Source organism: Dasypus novemcinctus, chromosome 6 (assembly GCF_030445035.2).
Source record: "Dasypus novemcinctus isolate mDasNov1 chromosome 6, mDasNov1.1.hap2, whole genome shotgun sequence".
Lineage (NCBI taxonomy): Eukaryota > Metazoa > Chordata > Mammalia > Cingulata > Dasypodidae > Dasypus > Dasypus novemcinctus.
The window spans coordinates 130,247,909-130,266,709 of NC_080678.1; the positions used below are offsets into that span (position 1 = coordinate 130,247,909).

An 18,801-nucleotide genomic window follows, 5' to 3' on the forward strand; every position below is an offset into this window, starting at 1 on the left:
CCCGGTGCCCACTCCGCAAAGGGCAGAGGTGCCCCTGGCAGGGGCGCCCAGCTGAGTCCCCACGGGCCCAGGCCCTCCCAGCCGCCCCTGCAGCACCGCGCCCAGGCCCCAGGCCCTCTCTTAGCTATCAGGGGCCCGGCCTTCCACTCTTCACTCACCAGGCTCTGCCCCCTCTCTCCAGAGGCCACCTTCTCCCTGAGCGGGGGTGGGGGACTGACTCTCCCGGGATATTGCACCCCATTTCCAGCATCAGCACAGCCAGGGCATCAGAAGCATCCTAGGGGGGGAGGCGGGGCACCGGGTCCCAGGCACACCCAGGAGCTCTGGTGCCCGCCCACGCCGTCCACCCCGTCCCCTGGGTAAGGGAGCCAGGCCGACCTCAGGAACCTCGACCCCAGGCTGGCTCTCATTCTGCACGTTGCATTAACCCTGACATGGTCACAGCCTCTGCGGCCGCTCGGAAGCCACGCCGGGGCTGGCCAAGGCCCACCTCTCACCAGCCAGGCTCGGCAGTCTGCTCCGGCAGCCCCTCTGGGGCCGCTCCCCCGCCAGGCAGCCCACCCCAGGGCAGCACCGGGACAGAGGGAGGAGGTGAGGCCCAAGAAGCTGGGCACGGGAGAGGAGCCAGTGGGCCTACGGGCATCGACTCCAAGGGAAACGGGGAGCCGAGGCGGTTATAAGCACAGGAGTGGGGGGCTCCGCCTCCTGTCCGCACAGGCGCGCCCTGAGGGCTGACATCTGGCCTCACCCAACCTCCCCACACCTGGTGGGCATCACGGAGACGGGCGGAGGCTCGGAGAGGCTAAGCAGCTGGTCCCAGCCCTCGGCCCGCGGCCGCAGAGCGCGAAGCCCACCTTGCAGCCTCCGGGCCCTGCAAGGCGCTGCGCATCCCGCGGGCTGGCTCGGCGCCGGGCAGCAAGGACGGTGGCGCCCTGGCCAGCCGGGCTGGCGGCTCCGTCCAGGCCGAGCCCCAGGGAGTGAGGCCCGGAAGCCTCCGCCGCCCGCCCCTGCCCACTCCCCAGGCCCCCGAGGGGAGGGCCGAGCTCCCCTCCCTTTTACAGGTAAAGCACCACGCTCGCTCCGTGAGTCGGGGCCAGGCACCTAACCCCCATTTGCCCACCTTTAAAACGGGCACGGGAACCCTCCTTCAAAGGGCTCCCCGTGGTGGTCCAGGGGGCAAGATGCCGCCGAGGGCTCCGAGAAGGGTGGGCCGGGGCTGGGCCAGGTGTCCCAGGTGCTGCCTCCTCCTCCGCCTCCTCCCCGTCCTCCCGCTTCTCTCCCGAAGCCCTGTCCCGGGTACGGCGGCAGGATCGGGAGCAGACACGGCCCCAGCTCCCCCGGGCGCAGCCGCAGCACTCAGCGAGCGACGGCATGCGGTTAAAACACGCCCCCCCACCTCCACCCCCCTCACCCCATCCCGGGGCCCCTGGCCCACCGTGGAGGGACACGGGGCAGGGGCAGGGGAAACAGAGGCGGCCGAGCATGAAAACTCAATTTACAGATTCCTGCAGTGCACGTTTAGGAGCCCCGACCTGTGGGCCAGTGCTGCTGGGCATAAAGGCCATTTTACCGGGCTCAGGCTCCCGGACGTCACCAGGCGAGGGGACGCAGAGCCCGTGGGAAGAGCCTGGCCGCACACGAGCGAGGCGTGACAGCCGGGCCACCTGCCCCGAGGGCACTGTTGATTCCCAGACGTGGGGGGGGGCCTCGAGGAGGGCGCTGGGCAGGAAGGGGGCACGACAGGCACTTTTCAACCCACAGCTGCCCCCGGAGGACCCGGCCTTAGGAAAATCACCCCAAATGTGCGCAAAGGTTCAGGCGCAAGACGTTCAGTGCAGCAGTGTTTACTATAGGGCAAAATCGGAAGAAAAGGAAGTGGTTAAGTCAGGTAAGGAAGGGCCACCAGGAAAACGGTCTGCAGCTATTAAGAGTGAAACGTTCAGGGAAGGATCGCCATATGGTGCTAATTACGTGGCCTGGTCGCTTCTGGAACAAGACAGTACAGAGAAATAGCACACACTGGATCAACACGGCGGCCTGCGGTACAGCATGCTCTGCTTCCCAACCTTATCAAGGATATGTCCATTTTTAAAAACAAGAATGCTGTTCTCAAAAGGGCAGAAGTCAGGAGGAACCCCTGGCGGGGAGAAGACCCATGCGCTCAGACTGAAAGTGGCACCCAGCCCGAAGCACACCCAGGAGAGGGGTGCCGTGAAGCCGGGGAGCCGAGGAGACGGGGACACGGAGGGCGGCTGGTAGGTGGGGTGGCTGGCGTAGTCCCTCCCCTCCGGGCCAAGCCCTGAGCTGCTTGGGAGAAGCAAGCCGCAGGGGCTGGAGGCTCCAGGGGAGGCACCCGGTACGCCTGACACAGCAGCCCCGGCACCCACCCAGCCTTGCCGGGGATGGGTTCAGCCTCACAGACAGAGCAGGCGGAAACTTCAAACACAAAAACAAATGCACAACCAGAATCACCCACCTATATTTCAGAAGATTTGCATCCCATGGGAGACATCTCTGAGTCATCAACTAAAAGAACTAACACCTAGAGACATAGAGGTGCTAGAAGAAGCTAAGCCAGACTTTAGAACAGGAAAAATCTGCGAGGTGGGACAGGCTACCACATTTGAAAGAGAAAAGAGTGAGCTCGATCCAGGAATCAAACATTCACTTATCAAGGAATAAAACAGCACTAACCAGCAGAACAGATGGAGATCAAATTAGTGACCCAGAGAACTGAGATAAGGAGTTCCTCCAGACGGCAGCACAAAATCCCAGAGATGGAAAGGATAAAAGTAAAGTAAAGGGGCATAACCTTGGATTTAGCAATGGTTTCTTAGATATGACACCAAAAGCATGAGCAAAAAGAATGATAAACTGAATTTCATCAAAATTTAAAAGTTTTGCACTTCAAAGGTCAACATCAAGACAGTTGAAAAGACAACCCACAGAATGGGGAAAAAATGTGCAAATCCCATATCCAATAAGGGTCTTGTATCCAGAGTATATAAAGAACTCTTATAACTCAACAATGAAAAGACAAATAATCCAACTTAAAAATGGGCAAATACCTGTGTAGACATTTCTCTAAAGGTGACATACAAATGGCCAGTAAGTTCACGTAAAGATGCTCAACATCATTAGCCATCAGGGAAATGCAAATTAAAACCACAAAGAGTAAGGTGTTGGTGGAGGGGTGATGTATGGGAATTCTGGACAGTATGCATGATTGTTTTGTAAGCTCACAAATTCTCTAATAAAAAATACATATTAAAAAACCACAAGGAGATACTCCTTCACACCCACTAGGAATGGTCATAATCAAAATGTCAAATAATAACAAGGGCTGGTGAGAATGCAGAAAAATCAGAACCCTCATACTATGCTGTGGAAATGGAAAACAATGCATCCATTTTGGAAAACAGTCTGGCAGTTCCTCAAACGGTTCAACACAAATTTACCATATGGGAGGCGGATTTGGCTCAACAGATAGAGCGTCCGTCTACCACATGGGAGGTCCAGGGTTCGAACTCAGGGCTCCTGACCCGTGTGGAGCTGGCCCACGCGCAGTGCTGATGCGTACAAGGAGTGCTGTGCCACACAGGGGTGTCCCCCGCATGCGGGAGCCCCATGCACAGGGAGTGCGCCCTATAAGGAGAGCCGCCCAGTGCGGAAAAAGTGCAGCCTGCCCAGGAATGGTGCTGCACACACGGAGAGCTGACACAGCAAGAGGACGCAACAAAAACAGACACAGATTTCCGGTGCCGCTGACGAGAATATAAGCAGACATGAAAGAACACACAGCGAATGGACATAGAGAGCAGACAACTGTGGGGGGGGGGGGGGCGGGCAGGGAAAGGGGAGAGAAATAAATTTTTAAAATAATAATAATAATGAAAACAAATTTAACATATGATATAGCAATTCCACTCCTGGGAAAAACGAAAACATATGTCCACACAAAAACTTGTATACAAATGTGTATAGCAGCATTATTTGTTTTGGTTTTTTTTAATTATTTTTTTTGTCTTTTTTTTTTAATGTTACATTCAAAAAATATGAGGTCCCCATATACCCCCCACCCCTCTCACCCCACTCCTCCCCTCATAACAACAACCCCCTCCATCATCATGAGACATTCATTGCTCTTGGTGAATACATCTCTGAGCACCGTTGCACCTCATGGCCAATGGTCCACACTATAGCCCACACTCTCCCACAGTCCACCCAGTTCGCCACGGGAGGACATGCAATGTCTGGCAATTGTCCCTGCAGTACCACCCAGGACAGCTCCAGGTCCCAAAACACCTCCATATCTCATCTCTTCCTCCCACTCCCTACCCCCAGCAGCCACCATGGCCACTTTCTCCACACCAATGCCACATTTTCTTCAATTACTAATCACAATAGTTCATGAATAGAATATCAGTAAGTCCACTCTAATCCACACTCTATTCCTCCATCCTGTGGACTTTAGAATGGTTGTGTCCATTCCACATCTATGTCAAGAGGGGGCTTAGATTCCACATGGATGCTGGATGCAATCCTCCTGCTTTCAGTTGTAGGTACTCTTGGCTCCCTGGTGTGGTGGTTGACCTTCTTCACCTCCATGTTAGCTGAGTGGGGTAAGTCCAGTAAACCACAGTGTAGGAGCTGAAGTCTGTTGAGGCTCAGGGCCTGGCTATCTCATGGTCAGTCCAGAGATTCAGGTCCCCTGGGTATACACTAAACCCCAGCACCAACTACAGTTCTGGTAAAAGTAACAGGAGAGACTTGTTACAAAGATCACGTCTAAGTCCAATATAGCAGCATTATTTGTGAAAAGGTAGAAGCAATTCAAAGGTCCATCAGCAGATAAAGCCGTAGAATATTCACACAATGGACTATTATTGCAGTCAGAGGAAGGAATGAAGCACCAAGCCATGCTACCACGGGAATGAACCTCGAAAGCATTCAGCCAAGTGAAAGAAGCCAGTCACAAAAGACCACATAGTACATAATTCCATTTATATGAAACGTCCAGAACGGGGACATCGATGGATCCAGAAAGGAGATTAAGTGCTCACTTCAGCGGCACATACACTTAAACTGGAACACTACAGAGATTAGCGTGGCTCCTGCGCAAGCATGACACACAGATTCGTGGAGGACTCTGTATTTTTTAATGCAATTAACAGTACTGAAACAATATCTGAACATGATTAAAAGGGTAACAGAATAATTTTTTTTAAAGTCCATGCAGTACACTACACAGTGAACCCTAAATTAAACCATAGGCTTAACTACCAGCACAATTAAAGAGTGCTATCAATTTTAACAAATGCACAGCACTACAGAGTGGTGGGGGTGGGATGGGATATCGGAATCCTGTACTTCATGTATGATTGTTCTGTAAACCCCCAGCTTCTCTAATAAAGGGAAAAACAGAGTAGATTAATGACGTTAGTGACTGCTTAGGGCTGGAGGGGAGTGGGAGGTAGGGAGGGCACTGCAGACTGGGGAAGAGCAGCTAACAAAGTATGGGTTTCTTTCTAAGGTGATGAGAATGTTCTAAAATTGACTGGGTTGATGGTTGCACAAATCTGCTAAATATACAAAAACTACCGAACTGTGCACATTAAATGGGTGAATTATACAGCATGTGAATTATATGTCAATAAAGCTGTTTTTTAAAAAAAGTAAAGAAAGGGGACATAGAGGACATATGCAGAAGCCCCAGCCACCATGTAAAAGGAGTTCTAAAGAGACACCCGAAAGAATACAGGAAATGAGTAAAAATAAAGAGTTGCAGAAAGACACACATCCTCAGACTGAAAGAACCCACCACGTGCAAAGCGGGATTATGTGAAAAGGAAAGACCTAGGCACCGAGGGTGAAATTTCAGAAACCTGGGAGTAAAGAAAAAGTGCCAAATCCTTCCAGGGAGAACACAACAGCCTGCCTACAGAGAACCCGACGTCACGGTGCTGGTGCCAGCTTCTCGAGACCAGGCAGCGGGCGTGGTGGCACTTCTGCTGAGCAGGACCTTAACCTAAAACGCGGCCCACCTCACTCGGAGTGGGCCTTCATCCTCTTCCTGGAGTCCTCTAAGAGAATGTAACACGGACCGAGAGAGAAAGCCACGGAAGCAAGACACTAGGAGCAACGAAGCCCAAAGGGGGGCAGAGCCCAGCAGTGGCCGCCATGTGCCGTGCCACATGGCAGAGGAGCCCGGGACCGCCGTGCCACGTGGTGGAGGAGCCCGGGACCGCCGTGCCACGTGGCGGGGGAGCCCGGGACCGCCGCGCCATGTGGCAGAGGAGCCCGGGACCACCAGCAGACAGTCTTCCAGAAGAACACATCGACCAAAGATGCCTTGAACTGGATATTTTTCTCAGCTTCAAAGCCATAAGCCCATTGTCAAAAGCCAACCCATTCCCGGGATCCGCTCTGAGCAGCTCCAGCACCCTAGAGCACTGGGTGGGGCGGAGCCCACGTTCCCAGCTGCAGGGCTCCTCCTCACGTCGCCTCTCTCCTCACTGTCCCCGTCCCCCGTGGGTCGTACGGGGACTAGAATTAAATGAGCTACTCTGTGTCCACCCCTGGCTGTGGTCATTCTTGAGAAGGCCAAACGCTGGTGAGCCAATGAAACAATATCTCAAAAGTGCTTTGGGGCAAATGGTATCAGCCGTGCATGCTCTACTCAGGCTTCGGGAAGGAAGGAGGCATTTTCAGACACACGAGAACACGGAAAGTTCATCACCTACAAAACTTCTCAGAAAGACTGACCAGATGGCGGGCTCGCTCCAGCAGCCGCAAAAAAATGAATCCAAACAGAAAGCAGATGCGCAGTCACCAGAGGCCGGGCGAGAGAGAGGGGCCTGGCGTTCTTTAGGGTGATGAGAACATTCTGGAACTACGCAGTGGCAATGGCTGCCCAACCTTGTAAACGCCCTGGAAGCGAGCGGACTGTATACCTTAAAATGATGAGAAGGGTGAATTTTGCATTATGTGAATTTTACCTCAATTTTTCAAAAAATGAATCCAAGAACAAGATGTGGAACACAAGAGCAGTAGTGAGAAAATTTTAAAACTTACTGTTAAAATGATTTACTGACTATTAAGCAGTATTAAAATCTGGAACTAAAATCCCAGCTGGTCTCGTAAGTGAAGAGAAGGCTCAGGTGTGGCCGGCGGTTAAGGCATGCTCACACGTTTGACGTGTTTAGGGAAACAATATAAAGACTGACCGTGGGCTGAGAGATGGATAAGAGTTCAGATCTATCTTTAATATATACGTCACGACCAGGAAACAGAAAGGTTATGTATTATTTTGAGCCTTCAGGGGGAAGGGGGAGTTTTTGGTTGTTCGGATGCTGGGGTTGAGGGAAGTCTCTGCCCTAACTCAGCACCCAGGGCCGAGCAAGCTAAGGGGCCTGCAGTGCAGCAAAGATCGGCCACCACAGAGAGCATCCTGCCCACAGGACCAGCAGGGCCCTGGAGCTGCTGCTTCAGGAACAAAAACCAGGACAAAAACAAAACCAATCAATCCAGCAAAGGCAGGAAAGGAGAAAATGCACAAGGAAACAGAGCAAGTAAGGAACACAAAACAGAATGGCGAGGGTCCAAGGATATCCGTAATCTCAGTATTTGTCAACAAGTTAAATCTCCCTAACAAAAACCACAATAAACAGATTGGATTTTTTTAAATCATTGCATAATTTTTTTACAAAAGATAAACACCCAGGAAGGTTAAAAAAAAAAAAAAAGGTTGAGAAAAGCTATACTAAGCAAAAGGTAACCCAGAAAAAGAAAGTACGTATCAGACAAAATAGAATTCAAGGTGGAAAGCATTCAAGAACATAGTAATATTTCATATTGATATAAGATACAGCCTGCAGCCAAAACGTAATGGTCGGGAAATTTCCTGAGCTTTACAACACAACATCAAAATATATAAAGTAAAACTGACAGTAATTAAAGAGGAAACCAACAAATCCACAATCATAAACGTGACTTCAACCTTTCTCTTTCAGATTCAGAAGGTAAGAAATGTTATGGGAGCTTTGCACAGCTCACCCGGAAGCCTGTGCGCTAACATTTATTTTATTAAGCACTCACTGAGTTCCAAGCTCTGTTTTAGGGGTTTCGCACATAGAGACTAATTCAATTCCTACCACAGTCCTACAAGCGGGTGCTATTATCCAGCCCATTTCACAAATGACGCCGATGCCCCCTGGCACTTGCCCCCATCACTCGGCCATGAAGAGGCAGAGACGGCCCCAGGGTCCCTCGACCTGCACTTCCGCGCCCCCTCACGGGACCCAGCTGAAGCAGCACAGCCTTTTCAACCCACACACACCCACGTTTCCGCAGCGGAAATTTCGGTAAAACCCTAAAGGGGACACTGTTTGGTAACTCATTGCACATTAACTGCGTACAATGCAGTAAGATGAGAAATTAGCAATGAAGGGAACTCCCCCAAATCTCCTGAGAAAATTTACAACATTCTTTTTAATAACTGCTGGCTGAAAAGAAAAATGAAAACAGAAATGCTAAACTATATATCAATGAATCTGGAGTACTGTAGATGGAAATGTATTGGGTTTGACCACAACAGTACCCTTAGCAAAGCTCTTTGAACTCTTGGCAATCAGGAACTGGGAGGAACTGCCCTAGCTTGGTAAAGGACATCAGCTAGAAACCTATGAGCATCCCTCTTAGCAGTGAAGCTTTAGAATTTTCTACCACCAATCAATATTCACCACCATTCTGGCCAACGTGATAACACCCGAAAAAGAAACGCTGCGGATAGGAGACGACATTGCCATAATTTGTAGAAAAGCTGAGCATCTATCTATAAGCTCCAAGAGAGTCAACTAATAAACTATTAGAACTCATACAAGAGTTCAGCAAAACTCCTGGATATAAAATCAATGTGCAAAAGTCAATAGTTTTCGTGTGTGCCAGCATTCCCAATTAGAAAATGTAATTCAGAAGAAAGCTCATTCATACCAGAAATCAAGTCGATAAAACCCCTGGGGATAAACCTAATGAGAAATGGGCAAGACCTATAAGAAGAAAAATGCAAAACTTTACTAAAAGCCTTAAAGAGACCCCGAATGGATGGAAAGACTCCCCATGAGCGTGGCTGGTTGGGGACAGGCTTCCGAAGGTGACAGCTCCTGCTTTCCAACCCATGTCTTCAAGCATCCAGCGAGGCCCCAGCAGAGGCACCTTGTCATCTACAGCTGCCGACAACGGCAGGGAACAAGTAGCATGTGGGTTTTTGAGCATTTATTTACTTAAGCAGTTGTTCGAAAGTTTTAAGAAGGGCACAAAGGTCTGAATCACGTCCATATTCTGAGCAATCAGAGAAAAACAATGAAATATTAGAAGGCAGTTAAAACAGACCAGGAGACCAAAATTAAAGTTTAGAACCACAAGTCCACTGAGGGCCACAAAGGAAAGAGAAGAACGGTCAGCCACGAAGAGTCACGAAGCTCCACTGGCCCCGTGGTCACGGGGGGTGGGGTGGACTGGGGGACACAACGTCAGGGGCCGACGGGGGTGGAGCACAGGCCGAGTTACCTGGCAGCCTTCGGCTACGTGGGGTCCCAAAGTAAGAACTCTTTTTTTTTTAAGGTTGATTTCCAAAGTAGCAAAGTAAGTCATCCTGACAAAACACACGGCTTTGTTGGGGACCCTTTAGTTTACCGTTCAGTGCTCTTTTTATTTTTGAAATTTCATATGGGTGTGGGTGGCATAAAATCTCAGCGCTCAGTGGCTCCCAGGGTCTCGCCACATGCCAGCGAGCGACGCCCCTGGGACTGAAACAGCCCACCACCCAGGGCCTCCCCCTTTGACGACAGCCCCTCAAAGAAGATACACAAGCAGTGAAAAGAAAAAGCACAGCAAATCTGCAAGACACAATAACTGCCCCGCAGCAGCAGGCGCCAGAGGAAACGGATGCCAGTGTGGCCGCAAAGGCGACACAGTGCTCCTTCTGTACTGGGCTCATTAAGCGTTGTAGTGGCGGGAAATGCCGTTGTTAATCGTGTTTGCAATGGACTGTTTGTACAAATAAACTAAACATGCTAATACTGTATTAACAACGAAGAACTGCTAGAACGACGTGTTACGTGGGTAGTATGAAAAGATGGTAATTAGGGAAACGCAAATTAAAATACTCCCCATTAGCCATCAGACTGACAAAAAGTAAAAGGCTGATAACATCCAGTGTTGGCAAGAACATGAGGAAGCACTGCTTACGCTGTCGGGTGGGAGCACGATGGCCAGCCTTCTCGGAGCACCATCTGGCAGCCACTGTTTAGAACTGTACACGTGCATGCAATTCAGCCAAGTAATTCCACGTCTTGGGATCTACCAAGAAGAATCCTTCTCCTGGCCTCATATAAGGACTTTCATCCCAAAGCTGTCTGTGGTTGAGAGAAGTTACAAAGAGCCTCGGCACCCACAAATGGGGGAATTGCTAAACATCCCCTAACAGGGAAACATGGTACGAAATTCTGTTTCAAATGCGGTCAAGCGCACCAACACGCTGGCGAGTGGGGGAAAAACAAAGTGCAACATACGTCAGTTAGCCAGCACTATTTATGAACTCAGAACCCACAAAACACAGCAAAGCTCGGTAGTCCTCTGAGGGTGTGCGTGAATGTCCCTGCAGACATTGATGCAGGGCCTGGAAGGGGAGCAGCCTGATTTCATTAGTTCCCTCTGAGGAGCAAAATGGGATTTTTATTCTAAGTATTTCTTAAGTCTTTTATAATGAGATGTATTCATGCATTGTTTGTGAAATTCTCAAAGTCACAAAAACATTAAGGTCACAGACAAAGCCGAGTAAACAGTACGGGCTCAACCTTGTCTGTGAAGACGGGGGCCGTAACCAGCGGTCACCCATGCAGTTTGAGTCCCAGCAGCGTTTATTTACTCTCTTGTGCCCCGTTTTCCTGAGATGTGCAGAAACTGCTTTTACAATGAGAAGAGCTCAGGAAGCACTGTCCGGTACAGCTGGTGGGTGCCGCAGTCCTCCCCTTGGGAGCAGTCCTGACAGGTTCTCTCACCTGTGGAGATCTGACTCAGAGCCAGGAGGGAGCCCCAGAGCCCAGGGCTGCCTGGAAGTCCCCCGGGCCCCAGCCATGACGCTCACGACTGGAAGCCCCGTCGCGCGGTGCGCTCTGGCTCTTCTGGCCTCCCTCCCCCAGGTCAGCTCACGTCCAGGCCCTCCGCCTGCCGGGGGTCCTAAGCCTCCACGCGCTGTCTAGAGCTCAGCACGTGAAGGGGTGCGGGGCGAGCACGGGGGACCCCAGGGGCTGGGAGGGGCGAGGAGTCTGTGCCCACACCTGCAGCCCTGGGACCAAGATGGATGGGCAAGCCAAGAGCCCCTCGAGGACAGGGCCCTGGTGAAGGAAAGAGGCAGAGTGTGCGCTTGCCAGCATCTCCCTCCAGGTACAGGGACAAATACCCCGATGTAGGGAAAATAACAGGGGTGCCCGCCCGCCCCACTACCTGGCCCCGCCCCACTCACCCCACCCCGCCCACCTGGCCCCGCCCCACTCACCCCACCCCGCCCACCTGGCCCCGCTCCACTCATCCAGCCCGGCCCGCAAGTGCCCAGGTGGGGGACGGCCTCGGCCCCCCGCTGTACCCCACCCCGTGCAGAGCACCCGAGGCACGGCAGGGCCCTCCGAGGCCAGGGACGCATGTGGCTACACGGGGGGGTCCCCGACCAGCCGGGTGGCTGCAGCCCACGAGGTCAGGGGGCAAGGACCCCACCACGGCATCGCACAACCCAGGAAGGGGGGCGGCCAGGGCCCAGGAACCTCGCCCACCCTGGCAAGGGCTCTGGGCAAGCGACTGGGCCAGAGGATGGGGGCAGGCGGGGCTGGGGGCGCAAATCCCCCCACCTGAGGCCAGAGGGCACTCAACAACCCTCGTGCAGTGCGCGCCACCTTCAGTGCCCGCCGCGCCCCGGCTCAGGGCCCGGGCCCTGGCCAGCCGACCGGGGCGCCCCGAGGCCCCAGCGCCTCCCCGAGGAAGGGCCTGCAGGGCCTCCTGCTCCCCGCCGCCCACGCCTGGGCCACTGCGGACTCCACCCCGGGAACCCGAGCCGGGCTCTCCCCAAGAAGCCGGGGTGCCCGCCACAAGCGCCAGGCCCTCCGCGTGGGGTCTCGTCGCCCTCGGGATCCGCTTCGACCTCCGCGAAGCAGCCACCGAGGCCGCGGCCCCCGTCCAGCCCCCCACGGCCCGCTCCGGCCTCCCGCTCCCCAGAGGCGCCCGCCCACCGGCTGCCCCCGGCCTCTGCCTTGCAGGACCCCAACAGCGGGGACGCAGCAGGGCCCTCCCGGGGCTGCGCCTGGGCCCCCAGGCAGGACTCCTCCGTGTCCCTGGGTCCCAGCCCGGAGGAGGGGCTCGGGCTCCCAGGCCCACCTGGGGGACACTTGTGCCCCTCCCGCCTCCACGCTCCTGCCTGCACGTGGGCTTCCACGCAAGCACTGTACCCCTCTCCAGAGGTGGGGCTGGCACTGTCCCCACCCGGCCCTGGGCACCGCGGCAGCAGCGGGAGGCTCAGAGGACGCGCGGCCGTCCTTGGAAGGGGTGGCACCACCCAGCCGGCCCCTGCCCGAGCAGCCCTCCCGTCCCCTGCAGGAGGGAGGGCGACTTCCTGCCCGGGGAGGCGAGGGCGCTGCGGGAAGGGCAGGCGCTGACCAGGAGGGGAGGGGGCGCCTCCCAGGGCCCCCGAGCGGGCAGGGGTGGGCAGGGGCTTCTCCTCCCCCCGCCCCCACCAGGCCTCCCCCTTCCCACGCTGCCAGGGACTAGGAGTGCGGCCCCAGCACAGCCCTCTCCTCTGGGGGTCTCGCCCCAAACTCAGCTGTCGAAGCTGACGTCACCCTCCTGTGCTGCGCCGCCCCCACTCCCCACCTCGAAGGAAGATGCCCGACCCGGGGCTCCCGTTCCCACCCTCCGGCCTCCACCTCCCGCCCCGGCCGTCGCACAGCCCCTCCTCACCCCTTGGCTGCCACGGGCCCACCTCGCCAGCCCCCTTTCCACATATTCCCACATCACATCATCACATCAGTCCCCACTCCAAACCTGCCCCCGCTCCTCCCTGCCACCAGGATGCAGCCCAGCCCTCAGGGACCCACTGCCACTCCCGTCTCCTACCAGGTCCTCCCTCGGGCCAGGGCTCCAGCCATACCCAGCCACCAGGAGCTCCCTGCACACCCCACACTGTTCCCCATCTCCACCCAGAATGCCAGCCCCCCGTCATCTCCTTTCCCTCACCTTAGGCAACCTAGTCAACTCCTATTCGTACTTCGAAACCCCAGCACAGGCGTCCTGCAGGAAGCCTTCCCTGTCTTCACTAACAAGCAAAGCTTTCCATCATCTGTGCGACTTCTACAACTTCCCATTTATCCCGTGAACTATAATGACAGGGTCCCACATCTATTCCCCCACCCCCTCCCAACACACACACACACGACTGCAAGCATTCTGGGTGAAGGCGCTGTGCCGTGCACATCCTGGAATCCCCTGCATTTCGCACAGAGCAGCCTCGCAGCAAGCCCTCAACAAAGGTTTCTTGAGAAAACTGAATGAATCAATGAGTCCGTGCCCCCGAGCCGAGCTGCCAGCCACCCCCTCCTCTCCCCTGCCCCCAATGCTGTACTTCGCCCATCCAGGGCCTGACTCAGGGCAAAGACTGCCTCCTCTGCCTCTGCCCCAGCCCCCTCCCAGCCCCTCCAGCCCCTCCATCTGCCTGACTAACGAAGAGAACAACCTGTGCCCCTCTTCCAGGGACTGTGCCTGCCTTAAACTGCTTAGAAGAGCACAGCACCTGCTCACACATCAATTAAAACCATAATTAGGCCGTGAGAGTATATAATCAGGATGACACGTTCCATCTCCCTCACTCACTGCTGCTTCTGGCTGTTGGGATGAAGTGAACCAGCTCTCCAGAGTGGGGTTGGGACACAGGCAGCCCTTTGTCCTCTGCACACACTGTGCTTCCCTTCCCGCTATCTCTTCTGGCACAGGAAGCAGATCCCAAATCCCTGCTCAGCCCGAGAGGGAAGGGTTTTCTGTCACTCACACACGCCCTGTCTGGTTACAGTTCATATCACACATCAGACTTTTTCAGGCTGCCTTTGGTCATGGGGATGTCATCGTCCTTGAATGCCCTTCTCCTACTGTCTGGATAAGAAACTCCTATTCATCCTTCAAAACCCGGTTCCGACTTTCACCTGTGCCGGGTGCTGAGGACACAATGGGGAAAGATGCAGTCCCTAGGTCAAGGTACACAGTGCTGGACACCACGGCCCCATTTTCCAGAGCAGGCACCTGCGGCTCCATGTCTGCACCGCGGTGTGGCTGGGCCTGCAGACCCCCAGCCCTCCCCCTGCGGCCTTTTCCAGAACACAGGCCTGTGAAATCCATGCCACCCCCGGCCAGCCATTGGGAAGCAGGTGTCAGAGGCACACCTGCTGACGGGAACCGGAGCGCGGCCTTTGCTATTAGATGGTGCTCTGCAGGGCTCGTGCGCAGCCAGGGGACACACGCAGCCTCCGGGGGCCCTGCACGGCAAGCACCAAGCCCGCTTGAGCAGAACATGGGGAGAATTGTTCCTCGCCTTCTCTTGAATTAAACTCACTTTGACTTTGTCGTAACTGGTAAAACCAGGTGTGCTGGCGCCCGTCAGCTCACCACGCTGAGCTGTGGCCATCCCGGGAATGCCTTGCCCCCGCGCCTCCTTCAGGAGGCGGAGGGGGGAGAGAGAACGTTATTGAGCGCCTGCTGGGTACCGGGCCCTCTGTGGGGTAATTTGCATACGCTGCCTCAGTGTTTCCAAAAGTGGGTTTTGTGAAGCAGTAAATACACAGGATGTTAAAAAGTGCTGTCAAAGAGTGTCCCACGAGCAGCCTAGCTGCAAATGCCGCACTCACCGGCCTGAGGGACTTCCCACTGCAGGACTTTTCAGGGCCTTAACTGCGGCAGCGCATACGGCGACGACTCCAAGGGAAGCATCTAGCAGGTTTCTCCCACAACCATCTTGAGGAACTAGTCATGCAAAACTCAGTTCGGGAATTGCGGTGACTCCTGCATGCCTGGAAAGGGGCCGCTGCTGTCCCCATCTTATGAATGACAGAAGAGGTTCCTGAGGCCTCTCCCACCCACCCGGCACCAGCACACGGAGACTGGGTGGCAGCGGGCCCTCCGCACCTGCTCAGGAGCTGCCTGAAGAGACGCCCAGCGGGTGGCCGGGCGGGGCGGGGTGGGGCGGGGACCACGGCGTGGAGCTGTCTGACTGCAGAACCCTCACTCTCCGCACTGCTTCTCCAAAGACGACCCAGAGGGGCCCTGCCCACTTCGCCCTCATGAGGGGCTGGGAAGAGCAGATGGGAAGGGATGCACAGGCCCCGGGTCTGGTACGAGCCCCCAGGAATCCCTTGGGGCTTAGGGGTGCCGCCCCCGGGCGCCGCTCAGTGCAGATGCCACGGGAGCAGGAATCCAAAAACCACGCCTGTTGATTATTGCTGTGGATCCCAAAGGAGACAGGAAGACAGCAAGTGTCACCCCTTTCTGAAATCTGTGTGGGTTACAGCAACTCAAGGTTGCTCCCCTAAGTGTGATCACTGGGCTTACTAGGTATTGTGTCTAAGATTTTTTTCATTGCATTTGCAATGAAACATCCAGAAACACACACAGAAAGCACTGATGGGCACACCATGGCTGGTGCACCCACTGAAGGTGAGCTCCGCCTGGGTTTCCCAGCCAAGAGCCCGGGGCCTGGCACACACGGAGCGCTGGACAGGCTTTGTGAAGGAATGAAAGAACTTCACCGTCTCAGATACCTGGAAGGCCGGCGTGCCTGAAGCAGAGCCCGGGGGTACCGCCTGTTTGCTCACAGGCTCTTGCACAGCCTAACACATCTGAGTGTGTTTCCACAGCCCGGGCTCCTTCACTGCCTCATCGGGGGCTGCGCCCGCCCACTGGCCCCATGCCACCCCAGACCTCACCCAGCTCCCACCACAGTGCCCTGGGCGCCCAGCCTAACCCCAGGGCCTTCATGACGGGTACCACAGTGCAATGATTAGGTGACAAATCTCATTTGCCAGGAAGCAACACGCAGAGTCATAATCAGGCCTGGCCCCATGGGAACACGGCTCTAAATTGTTCCTGACAGTTGTTTTATTTCATGGGAGTGTCACCCACTCAGCTGTACACACTTCTAGAAAGACCCTGACACACAGCCTGGCTGACTGCCTAGCCCACTGTCTGGCTGACAAGCTGAGTGACCCACAAACCCGCTGACAAGCCCAGGACCGAGAACTCAGTCTGTGCCCAGCACGCCCTCCAGCCTGAGAGGGGACAGGACGGGACCAGCAGTGCCCTGGGGTGTCCCAGGGCAGGCCTCCCCGAGGGACACCTGGTCAGCAAGGAGCAGTGCCCGGCCTGCCCCCACGGAGGTCCCTGACTGGGGCCCCTGACCCCACCGTGAGACCCGCCCCCAGGCTGAGACCCCGCCGAGCTGCCCTGGAAGAGGGGAACCCCCAGCACACGGGCGCCAGGGCCTGCCAGGAGGAGCCACCCTGCAAATGACAAGGCGAGGGCGGCAGGGGCCAGCGAGGAGGACGGCCGCGGCAGAACGCGCCCGCTGGGGTGTGCGCAGGTCCCGGGCGCAGCCAGCAGCCTTGCGCTGCCTCTGGAATGCTTCCTTCCCTCTCCACGTGGTCCAGCAGGGAAGGCCCGCCCACGGCCAGGGCTGGCCAATCAGGGACCCCGGCCCTGGTAACGCTGATTGGTTCACCCACGGGCACATGACCCAGACTAGACAATCAAGAGTCCCCCTGTCTCTGGTAACACTGATTGGTTGACAGATGAGCACATGATCCAGGCTGGGCCAATCAGAGTCCTCTGAGGCCTTCTTCCTGGAGTGAGTGGGGAAAGTCATTTTTTCTTGCGGCTTTTTGGGGAGGGAGAGCCATCGGCATGTGGCGGAAGCCTGGACACAGGAGGAAGTCAGGCAGAGCCCCACGAGGTGCCCTGTGGCCAGGGTCAGTGTTATCTCAACCCACTTTGTGCCAAGACCAGGGTGAAGTGGGTATTTGCAGGTACAACAGAAGGAGACCTGACGGGGGTCCGCTGAGGACCTTTACTAGCTCCTGCCCTCCCAGGGGTCCGCTGACCCCCCTCCCCTCCCAGGGGTCCGCTGACCCCCCTCCCCTCCCAGGGGTCCACTGACCCCCCTCCCCTCCCAGGGACCCACATCACCCCCTCCCCTCCCAGGGACCCACATCACCCCCTCCCCTCCCAGGGGCCTGCGGTCCCCCTCCCATCTCAGCGCCGACCCCACCCCCCGGGCCTGACCACCCTGCATCAGCTCTCCCACAGGGAGCCTCCCGCCCTCTTGCAGGCTGCTCCCATCCCAGGCCCCAGCAGGCCAGGCCTCCAGGAGGAGGGAGCGCCAGGCCCTCCTGGTTGAGCCCTCCATCCTGCTCCTTTATTACTCAGCCCAGCCCCGGCTCACACTGCAAGTTCCTGGGGAGCGAGGCCGCATGGAGCCACCCCTGCTTGTCACCGCGCCAGGCACACAGGAGGTGCTGAGCACGTGCCTGTCCCCTGGGCACGCCCTGGGGACAGAGACAGGGCCACAGTCGACGGCATGACCCATCCTGCAAAAACCCCGGGCAGCAGGCTCTGTTCTCGCCCTTTGAACGGATGTGGAAAGGGAGGCTCGGTCTGACCCCAGAGCGCCTCTCTCTCCAGGCCCCTCCCTCCAGTAGGTGGCAAGTGCCATGGGCGCGCCGCAGCCACCACCCACCCCAGCACCGCACACAGCGCCTGGCACAGACGAGCCCATCAGTGAGCGTGGGTGGAAGTGAGCACGCCCCCTGCGGCAGAGCCCCCGGGCATCCCCGCATGGGATCCCGCGCTCCAGAGAAAAGCTGCTCAGAGGCGCAGGTCGGCGATGACTCGGCCACCCGCGCGCCTGCGCTAATTAACCTGCTGCTCCCAAGGGGCGCAGCGGTTCCCGCGGCTGGGCCAGGCAGGGCTGCATTCTAAGGCGCTCACAGCACACAGAACGCAAGCTCGGGCCTTTGCCTTCTGCCGGAGAGGAGAACCCAGAGGTGGCCTCAGCCCCTTCCCGAACGCCCCGATGGAGCGGCGAGGACTCCTGGCACTCCTGCTGAGGAAGCTGAAGCTGGCAGACGGGTGGTCGCCTCAAGAGAAAGGTGCCAAATAAATAAAGACAAAAAAAAAAGAGAGAGAAAGGAGCGCTGGGGTGACCCGCGCCAGGGGCGGGGCAGCCAGCTTGCAGCGTTGCCTTCTCCACGCGACCCATGCCGAGATCTGCAACCGGAAGCCAAGTCCCTGCCCTCCTACACTTGCACTCAGGACAGGGCTGGGACGAATGGGAAAGAAGGCGAACCACGGTGAGTGGCTTGTTAGTGGAGATGCGTGCCAGGGAGAAAAGGCCGCATCAGGAGTCACGGGGCGCCGGGAGTGGGAATGGGGAACGGGGTGAAATTCTCCCTGGGGGTCGGGGAAGACACAGGTCTAGCGAGGTCAAGTGTCGCACCAATGGGGCTGACGACAAGGCGGGGTCACGGCCCTGGGAGGTGGACAGAGGGTGGGGAAGGCCTGGCCCTCGAGGGGAGACACCAGCACAGAGGGCCCCGGCGGAAAGGCGAGGAGCGGCGAGGCAAGCACGCTCCTGGGAACCAAGCCACCCGCTCGCCGAGGAGGCGGCAGGGCGCTGCTGCTCTCCCAATGCTGAGGAAGGACTCCCCTCACACTCTCTGT

At 56.3% G+C, this 18,801-nt stretch overlaps 1 protein-coding gene and 1 non-coding gene across 2 annotated transcripts in view; one reads left to right on the forward strand and one right to left on the reverse strand.

Annotated features, from left to right (window-relative positions):
• Window positions 1–18,801, reverse strand: part of GRID1 (glutamate ionotropic receptor delta type subunit 1) — a 688,202-nt gene that overhangs the window by 649,099 nt on the left and 20,302 nt on the right. The gene's annotated exons all lie outside the window — the stretch shown is intronic.
• On the forward strand, window positions 5,056–5,159 carry LOC131279049 (U6 spliceosomal RNA). Its single transcript, XR_009186391.1, has one exon. It is a non-coding gene; the product is annotated as a U6 spliceosomal RNA (small nuclear RNA).